The sequence below is a fragment of the Melanotaenia boesemani genome, chromosome 22, assembly GCF_017639745.1.
Source record: "Melanotaenia boesemani isolate fMelBoe1 chromosome 22, fMelBoe1.pri, whole genome shotgun sequence".
Taxonomy (NCBI): Eukaryota; Metazoa; Chordata; class Actinopteri; order Atheriniformes; family Melanotaeniidae; genus Melanotaenia; species Melanotaenia boesemani.
In genome coordinates, this window is record NC_055703.1 from 20,450,282 (window position 1) to 20,459,316 (window position 9,035).

Here is a 9,035-nt window from a genome sequence, read left to right on the forward strand (position 1 = left end):
TGGTAAAACAGTACACATTAAGCCAAACAAGTAGCTTAAAAAAATTGAATTAGCTAAAAACAACCTTATTCAACATAACAGATTCAAGAGTTGGTGCAGTGTGTGAGTGCTAGCTGTGTAGGTGTGAGTGTGACAGGTGTGATCACTGTTAGCATCAGGTCATCTTGACTCTGGTGCTCAACCTCATCTGAGAAAGCTTGACATTCATTTGGGAGTGTTTTCAACAAGCTCAATTTTCTCCATTTGCAGAACATTTTTAGAACATGACCCTAGTTATTAGGAAATGGATTAAACATACTCAAAATTTACATACCATGGACATTGCCTGAGCTCAGCTGGCGCCATTGCTTGCAGCAGTCATACTCCCTCACCTCTCCCTCTTCTCTTTCATCAGTAATGTGTTTTCATGGAGACATGAAAGCCTGTCATGATGAATCCTACCAGGCTCTTGCAGAGGTGATGCAGAATAATCCAGACTCCTGTCTCCTTCTCAGAAACACCCTGATCCACCTCTGTCTAAACCACAGCTGTGCTCATAAGGAAAAGCATCTTCTGCTGCACAGGGCTTTAAAAACAAAACAAAAAACAACAACAAAAACAAAAAAACCAAACAAACATAAAAAACTTAAGCATGTAAGAATTAAATATCACTATTTTGGTTATGGTTGCTTATCTGTAGGTTGTTGCAAGTTACAAGTAAATGACTGATGTCTTGTTTTGTGCAGCAAAACAGGACATGTCTGTGTGGCTAATGTGGTGAGTATGGAGCCAAAGGCTGATGAAAATTTGTTGAGCTAAAAAAGGACAAAGGCAAGTCCAACAACTTTCACCTCACTGATCAACAAACACAAGGAGGTCCAAAATGTAATATAAATAATGAACTTTATATATATCCATCCATCCATTTTCTGCCGCTTATCTGGAGTCGGGTTGCGGGGGCAGCTGCCTAAGCAGGGAAACCCAGACTTCCCTCTCCCCGGCCACATTCACCAGTTCATCCGGAGGGATCCCGAGGCATTCCCAGGCAAGCTGAGAGATGTAGTCTGTCCAGCGTGTCCTAGGTCTTACTCAGGGCCTCTTTCCGGTGCCTCCAAAAAGGGTGGGTAGTCTAAACTGCTATTTGATGCATAAGCACAAACAACAGTCAGGACCCGTCCCCCCACCCGAAGGCGAAGGGAGGCCACTCTTTCGTCCACCGGGGTAAACCCCAACGTACAGGCGCCAAGCCGGGGGGCAATGAGCATGCCCACACCTGCTCGGCGCCTCTCACTGGGAGCAACTCCAGAATGGAGGAGGGTCCAGCCCCTCTCAAGGACAGTGGTTCCAGAGCCCAAGCTGTGTGTCGAGGTGAGTCCAACTATATCTAGCAGGAACCGCTCAACCTCGCGCACCAGCTCAGGCTCCTTCCCCGCCAGAGAGGTGACATTCCACGTCCCTAGAGCTAGCTTTTGCAGCCGAGGATCAGACCGCCAGGGTCCCCGCCTCTGTCAGCAGCCCAGTTCACATTGCACCCGACCCCTATGGCCCCTCCTGCAGGTGGTGAGCCCACGGGAGGGGAGGCCCATGTCACTCTTTCTGGCTGAGCCTGACTGGGCCCCATGGGCAAAGGCCCGGCCACCAAGCGCTCGCCTCCGTGCCCCACCTCCAGGCCTGGCTCCAGAGGGGGGCCCCGGTGACCCACGTCCGGGCAAGGGAAACCTTGGTCCTTGCTTTCTCATCATCATAGGGGTGATTTGAGCCGCACTTCGTCTGGTCCCTCCCCTAGACACCTGTTTGTCATGGGTGACCCTACCAGGGGCATGAGCCCCCAACAACATAGCTGCTAGGCTCGTCAGGACGCACAAACTCCTCCACCACGATAAGGTGGCGGCTCAGGGAGGAGACTTTATATATATATTACATATTTTGCACTTGTGTATTTGCATTTGTTCATGTTACATTTATGTTCATATATTTATTCTTAATCTCATTATTTTTTCATTCATTCATTTATTTTCTGTCCTCTTCCAAAAATGAACCCTTAGTGGGTTGTTAGTTCAGGCAGGCAGATCTATTCTATAATTAAGTAAAAAAAAACAAAACAACAAAAACAAACAAACAAACAAACAAACAAAAATAAAAAACAAAATAAAAAAGCAATAAATAAATGCCACCTCTTTGTTAGAGCAGCTGCATATTAAGTGTAAAAATGATGTCCATTAAGCTGTCGGTGGTACTGTAGTTCTTACTATGATGTTTCCTAATCCCAGCTAAGTGATGTTATTGTCCAAACATGTAAAATGTTGTGTTAACATATAATCATGAAAAACAGCATCCATAAAGGTTATGGTGCTATTGTATTTTAGTCCTAACCAGGCACTGCAACATTTTCATAAGCAACGTGTTGTTTGTGCTGTTTCAAAAAAAGGGTCATGATGTCATGCTGGAAGGAGATTCTGCATCTTCAATTAAACCAAATGATTTATTGACATTCCCTGTGTGTACTGAAAGTTTAATTGTGTGATTGACTTTCTACACTACTGCCACACCAGCTCAGCCTCCTCGGAGACAGATGATCATACAGCTGTGGGCTAGATTGAAACGTGTGTATAATTTATGCTAATGTACAGTATTTGTAACTATATATTTGGAGATATTATATCAGAAATGCAGATATGACACTAATAAAATCTTATCAGGAGAATGTATAAATACATACCAGGCTTTATACTTTTAATTCATTTGTTGTTTTCCTTGTTTTTTTCCTTTTCTCCAGGTTTAATTTCCTGACACTTGAAAAAAACAAATCAGAATAATAAACAAAATCTTCATTTGATTGGTTAATTCTATTCTAAGTAAATAATTGGCACTTTTTTAATTTCCTTTTTTCAGAAACACAATTGACAGTCAGTAAAGTGGTGAATGAAAGTGGACATAAGAGGAAAGACTGTGGAGAGTAACAATTACCTGTATTGGTAAACCTGCAAATATTCCCATGGCAACTTCTCCCCCAATTCTCTGAATCATTATGATGATGGAGAAAGAAAAAGTGGGTCGATCTCTTATGTAATTTGAAAATTCTGTACTGTAGGACTGTACAGAAAACATGCATGTTACATTCTGATAAGTCTTCCCATCAAATGTTAAGGATCTGCGCAGCCTTACAAAACATGATATTTTTAAATTTTACAACACCTAATGTTCACCTCCAGGAATTAAATGTTAGAAGCAGACATGCAGAGAGTGCAACGCAGGACTTGACCCAAGCTTTTCTCAGCCTGTCAGAGACATTTAGGTGACAGAGCATCATCTCCGTGGGAGGTTAGCGATCGCCCGGGGTGTCTGCTGCTCTCGGGGACTCATGCCAGGTTTGTGTCAGAGTCGAGGCGTAACCAGAGAAAACGTGCAGAGATCTATGGAAGGAGCAGAGGTTTCAATGCAAGACAACTGACCTGATTCTGGTAATGAGCTCAGAAATTAAAGGGTGAAAACAATCAATAACCAATAGTGGAAGTAGTTTAATGCCAGGCTCTAAAAAAGAAATGGGTTTAGGATGACTGTGTTCATGCTTTACTGTATGCTGGATAGTAAAATATAAACACAAAACCTTCATAACATTTGTACTTAATGATAAATAAAACAGCTGGTTTTGAATTAGGACTCTGCTTTTGTTACCGTTTGTCCATAATCTTGGTTTTCCATGAGATGACTGGTTAAATTTGACATTCAAATTGTGTCTTGTCAGAGAAGTGGCATTTCAGGCTTCTGTGGTGTCCTGTGTGCATCCCCACTCTCACACACTTTTACATCTATCACTAAATCATACGTCATATCTAAATTAATAATCCATTAAAAAAATAAGACATTAACAATTGATTTTAAAATATATATATATTTACCAACATTTACCTTCAAAGAACGGAATAAAAAATAGATGATTGTGATCCAAATCTCTGCAACCTCATGATTGAAATAACATTTTCTTGCAAGGCTGTAAAACTTCCATGTAACATATTGTGTTGATGTGTGTCATGGGACATATCCGTATTCCTTCTTATAAGTAGACAGACATAAAAACAACTACCTTCAGGATTTCAAATTAAAAAAAAGGAAAAAGTGTGTGTATTGTTGGCTTGGACATGGATTACAATAAGTGTGGTATCAGCCAGAAGTGGTCCAAATATGAGGGACTGAACTGGTCAATTACAGCAAGTTTCTTTTGGGCCATATGTGGTGGTCATGTGGCTGAGTTTTGGCAGCTACACACGAAGTCAGCCCCGTAAGTCAAGGTCAAAGATGTATTTAGGCCAAACGTCTTTTGCTAACTAGATAACGTACAGCAGGGAGCTGTTTAGGGAAGTTAGTAGAGTTAAACTTATTTAGGGAATGATCAGAGCAAATATTTTACCTATATTGTAACATATTTTATATTGTTACAATCACTCCTACTGTTGAGCAGGCATTTAGATTGTTTGTTGACATCCTTACATATAACCCATATTACATCCTGTAAAGTACCTTCTGTACAAGCTACAAGAGAGACATACTTCTCATGAGAGTTTCTACATTAGTGGAGAAGTAAAGGACAATTTTTATAGTCACATAATTTGAAAATACACCAGTGATATTATCAAGCAGTTTAAACCAAAATAGCATATAATTTAACAGGATATGATGTCAACAGAAAAAAGAGTTCATCTGCTTTTTAACAGACAACACTCAGAAGTCAAAGTCACCTTAATCCATGTAAAACGCAGTGATTTCTGAAGGTGAACTGGGCGAGTTAGTAATCCTGAAGTTGGGTAAAGGAGAAATGAGAAATGACATTCTCATTATTGGTACTGTTGGTAATAATAAATAAATGAATTAATATAAATGGAAAGGAGTATTTCCTTAATAAAAGAAGTGTGTTTTTAAACAGTGTTGGATCTAAAAGCACTTCATTTGTTTCCACAATTTCCTACTATTAACCTTGAGTGCTGCATAATCAATAGAGCTGATTATGCATCTCATTCATGTTTCATTCAAAGATGCACTGTTAATGCATGCAAACATTAATAAAATTTTTAAAAAAAAGTGCTTTTTACCTATATTTCAGTCAGCAATTCAAAGGGCTTAACATTTTTTTTTCTTTTTTATTTGCAGGCTCACAAGTGACATTTAATGGTGAACATGACTGAAATTCTTAATTATGTCGAGAGTCCACAACTCAGACATTTAACCCACACGGATGATAGACTGTGACATTTCATTTTCTAAATTTATCTTCAAGAACAGAGAGTGCAATTCATAGATGTTTCATTTTTCATTTCATCATTATTTAATTTACCTGACCTTTATTCAAACTGGTACAGATTAGACTTTATTATAAGATTGCGTACCCAATCATGTGTGACCCACATTGTAAAATTTGATGCATATGTTCTCTAAAAAAGAAAAAAAAGAAAGAAAAAGTAAGGCACAGTTAAATATTTAGAGGAAAATGTTCATAATATCTCACTAAAAAGTCAATTACAGGCCAAAATAAATCGAGAGTTGCTGAAGCACCAATAGGGGGCAATAATGGCCCACAGGAAACACTGTTGGGCCATTTACTTTCACACTACTATCAATCCAGGCTCTGTGCAGGAAAAAGATGTCATGCATCACCTACAAATATTTAGTTAACGACTCAACAACCGAAACAACAGCCAAAAGAGCTGATTTACTTCACAAAAGAGTTGTAAATCACAACATGTCAGAGTTCATGTTGGGTCAGTGTGAACCAGTGATATTCCCAGGTCACGATGTGAGAGATGTCTCCCAGATGATGACTTGCTTTGATAATAGACTCTAACCCTCCTCCAGGCACTATGTTCATTCCTGACAATTAAACACACACTGCAGAACAGCTGTCACACATGAGGCTGGCACATTTTCATGTTTCTCATGTTCTTGTGACAGCTGCCATCAAAGCATTAGCGTACCGAAGGATTTAAAGCAGATTTTTATCTGGAATGTGAGCGGGAGCAGCGTGACACAGAGGCGGACCGATGAGCTGACAGATGCCCATCGATCACAGGCAAACACAAGCTAGCAGGAGTTTGACAGATGTATGTGTGCAGGCCGGCGGTGGCTGATGTAAGCTGTGTTAACATGGCATGTGGGTTTAAATCAAGTTAAACATGCATGAAATACTCACGACATGAGACGGTAACTCAGGTTCAAAGCTGATTGTGACAGAGATTGAAAGGTAAGTTCATACAGATGACAACCCTACATATTCAAACATACAAATACTGAAGCATTAATAGGATTATTGCAAAAGTGACACACATCATAACTTCAAGAATAAAGTACACCTCTACAATTTTGCCTCCTTCACATCCATAAAGTTAGAATCAGGGTTTCCCATTATACGAGCTTTATTTATGGAGTGACAGCTTGGACATATCTTATCTAATTCTCTGACATTTGGTGTTCTCTTTGCTGTCACATTAGGATCTTAAGAGCTCTTTGAAGGCTATGGAAGAAAAAGGTGTGGAATATGACAAGAGATTTAAAAAATCTCTGAACAATTTGTGATAAATCATTCTGTAAAGGAAGTCATTGAAGAGAACATCAGCTGGCAAATTCAGCTACGGAGTAGACTGATAAGTAAGTCAGTAATCAGGAAGAAACTTCATGTGTGAATTGCATTAAAGGTGTGGCAGGAGAAAGACTTTGTTTTCCATTTAGATGAATTTGCTTTGAAAGAGAAAAGTAGGAAAATCTGGTGCAGACCATAGGAGAGGAACCTGTCAAGTATAGTGGTAGCGATAAGGTTTCTTTGCAGCCTCAGAGACTGGGCAGCTTGCAATCACTGTTTTAATGATGACTTCTGCATAATATCAAATAGTGCTTAAAATAATGGGAGGCCATATATCTGAAAGATGCATTTAAACTACTAAGTATACCTTTCAGTGGGACAACGATCCTCAGCTGAGGAATGACTCATGAAGCCCAAAAGGACAGTTATGTAATGACCAAGTTAAAACTTTAAATTCCAAATAAAGCTTTTAAAGGGATCAAAATGTCTTGCAGAAGATGTGCATGGGCAAGTTTGGTTAGGTATGCAAAATCACTCTTTCATTATTTTGAATACATTCATGCCTCAGTTCCAAATTTTATTAAGAAAAGTAATTTAATTGGTAAACTTGTATTCTCTAAATGTGTTTGGTCTTCCCTGCTGATGTTTTCTGTTACTTTTGAATACAAAATCAATAAGCCACATCCAAACCTCACCTTGGATATTAAAAAGTAGAAGTTAATACTAAACCATTTTTCTGAATTTGCTACCCCATTAAGAATAAAAAACACATGATGTATGATGTAAGCCAACAACAAATAATGCAAATGCACCACCGAGGTGGTCAGGGGTGCCCTCATACTCTGGTTGTCCATGATTCTTGCTTACATATTTTCTAACACCTGGAGCAACATCTATGCAAATACTCCTGGATTTATTCAGTTTAACTTGCATCATTTAAATAAATTACAAAATATAAACGCCTCTGTTTACAGGCAGCCTTTTTCAGGGCTGCCTGCTAATGAATAGATAAAGCTTCTAATGAATTCTAGTTAGACAGGCTCATTAGCTATGTGTGCCACTCTGGATTCACTTTCAGCTCATGAAAATGTTCTTTAACAACTTTTTACAACTAAATAGTGAAACCCAAAGACATTTGTAATTACTCAGACTCTGACTTAGAGGGAAGAAAAACGGGAAGAAAAGGTGAGGATATGAAAGGTTAAAGGTGAAGCTGTCCAAGGGTTAGAGCCAGACCTCTAACATCTATCTGAGCCATAAAAATGGCTGCACTTCACACTCATTAAACAAGTGTCAAGCTGCCACTGGCCCTATGTTACAACATATATGTAGGGGACCCACAGTAATGCTAGACATATAAAGATAAGTGGACTGTGGATAATGAACAGTGGATTATTTGTTTATTTATATCTGACTTTCAGTATGTTCATTTACATAAAAAGTAGTTTTCTAGTAGGACATTTAAGAGTATGAGAAAACGTATACAGGTACTTTAGACAGCTTAGGGGTCCTAAAAAATGTGCAAGTGTTTAGTAACATACTCATGTGCTTGTGTTTCTATTTTCTAAGTAAAAGAATTAGGAAAATGTAAAAGTTAGCATTAAAGGTGTTTCATAAGTGTGCTAAAGTCTGGATTAGTAACACGTTAATAACATTTGTGTACAAGTTTCACAAGTTAAAATGCAGAATGTGGAATATAACAATACTTTACCTGGCTAGATGCTCACCTGAAAGTTGTGGGTGTGACCATCTATGCCTACTAGAATATGAATTGTGTGAGTGTACAGAATGTTGTCAATGTGGACAACATGATGTTGCATCAGTGAGTGTTGGCTGAATTTAAGTTTCCTTGTTGAACAAAGTTAGAACCTAGTCCACAGCTGAGTTTGGAATTTCACAGCTGTTTTCCTCGGTAAAAATGAATAATGCTCCATTCAGACAAAGCGTTTCATTGAACTGATCTAAGATCTGTCAGTCAGCGGGTAAAGTCAGAGAATACAGCTCAATTCGAGATTTTTTATGTACTTTATGATTGTTGGCCGAGTACATAATGGCATATGTCTGCGAAATGGCAACTTATAATGCATTTTACTAAACCCTTTACTCAGATTTGGAAAGAATAGACAAACTCCAGAGTAGAACAACACAGCTCCACCAATTAGTTTTACATTCATTGAACTATGGTCTATGAAACACAGTTTAAGGCAGTAAGACATACAAAATAATCTGCAGAGCACAGATGATAAATAAAATTAGAATGACCATAAAGTGTTGGATATACACATTAAAAAAGTGGATTTCAGAGCTCGCACACTGTAAGCAGATAACAGAGTTTTCTTTCTCCATCAACTGCTTGACAATGTCCCTCTCCTGAGACAGCCTCACACACATTTTTATTCAATCCATGTCAGATGAATCCTAAAAAGACATGACAGTCTTTGGTTTGTCTTCAGTACATCTTTCAGGGTTCAGAAACCTGGTGAGGACA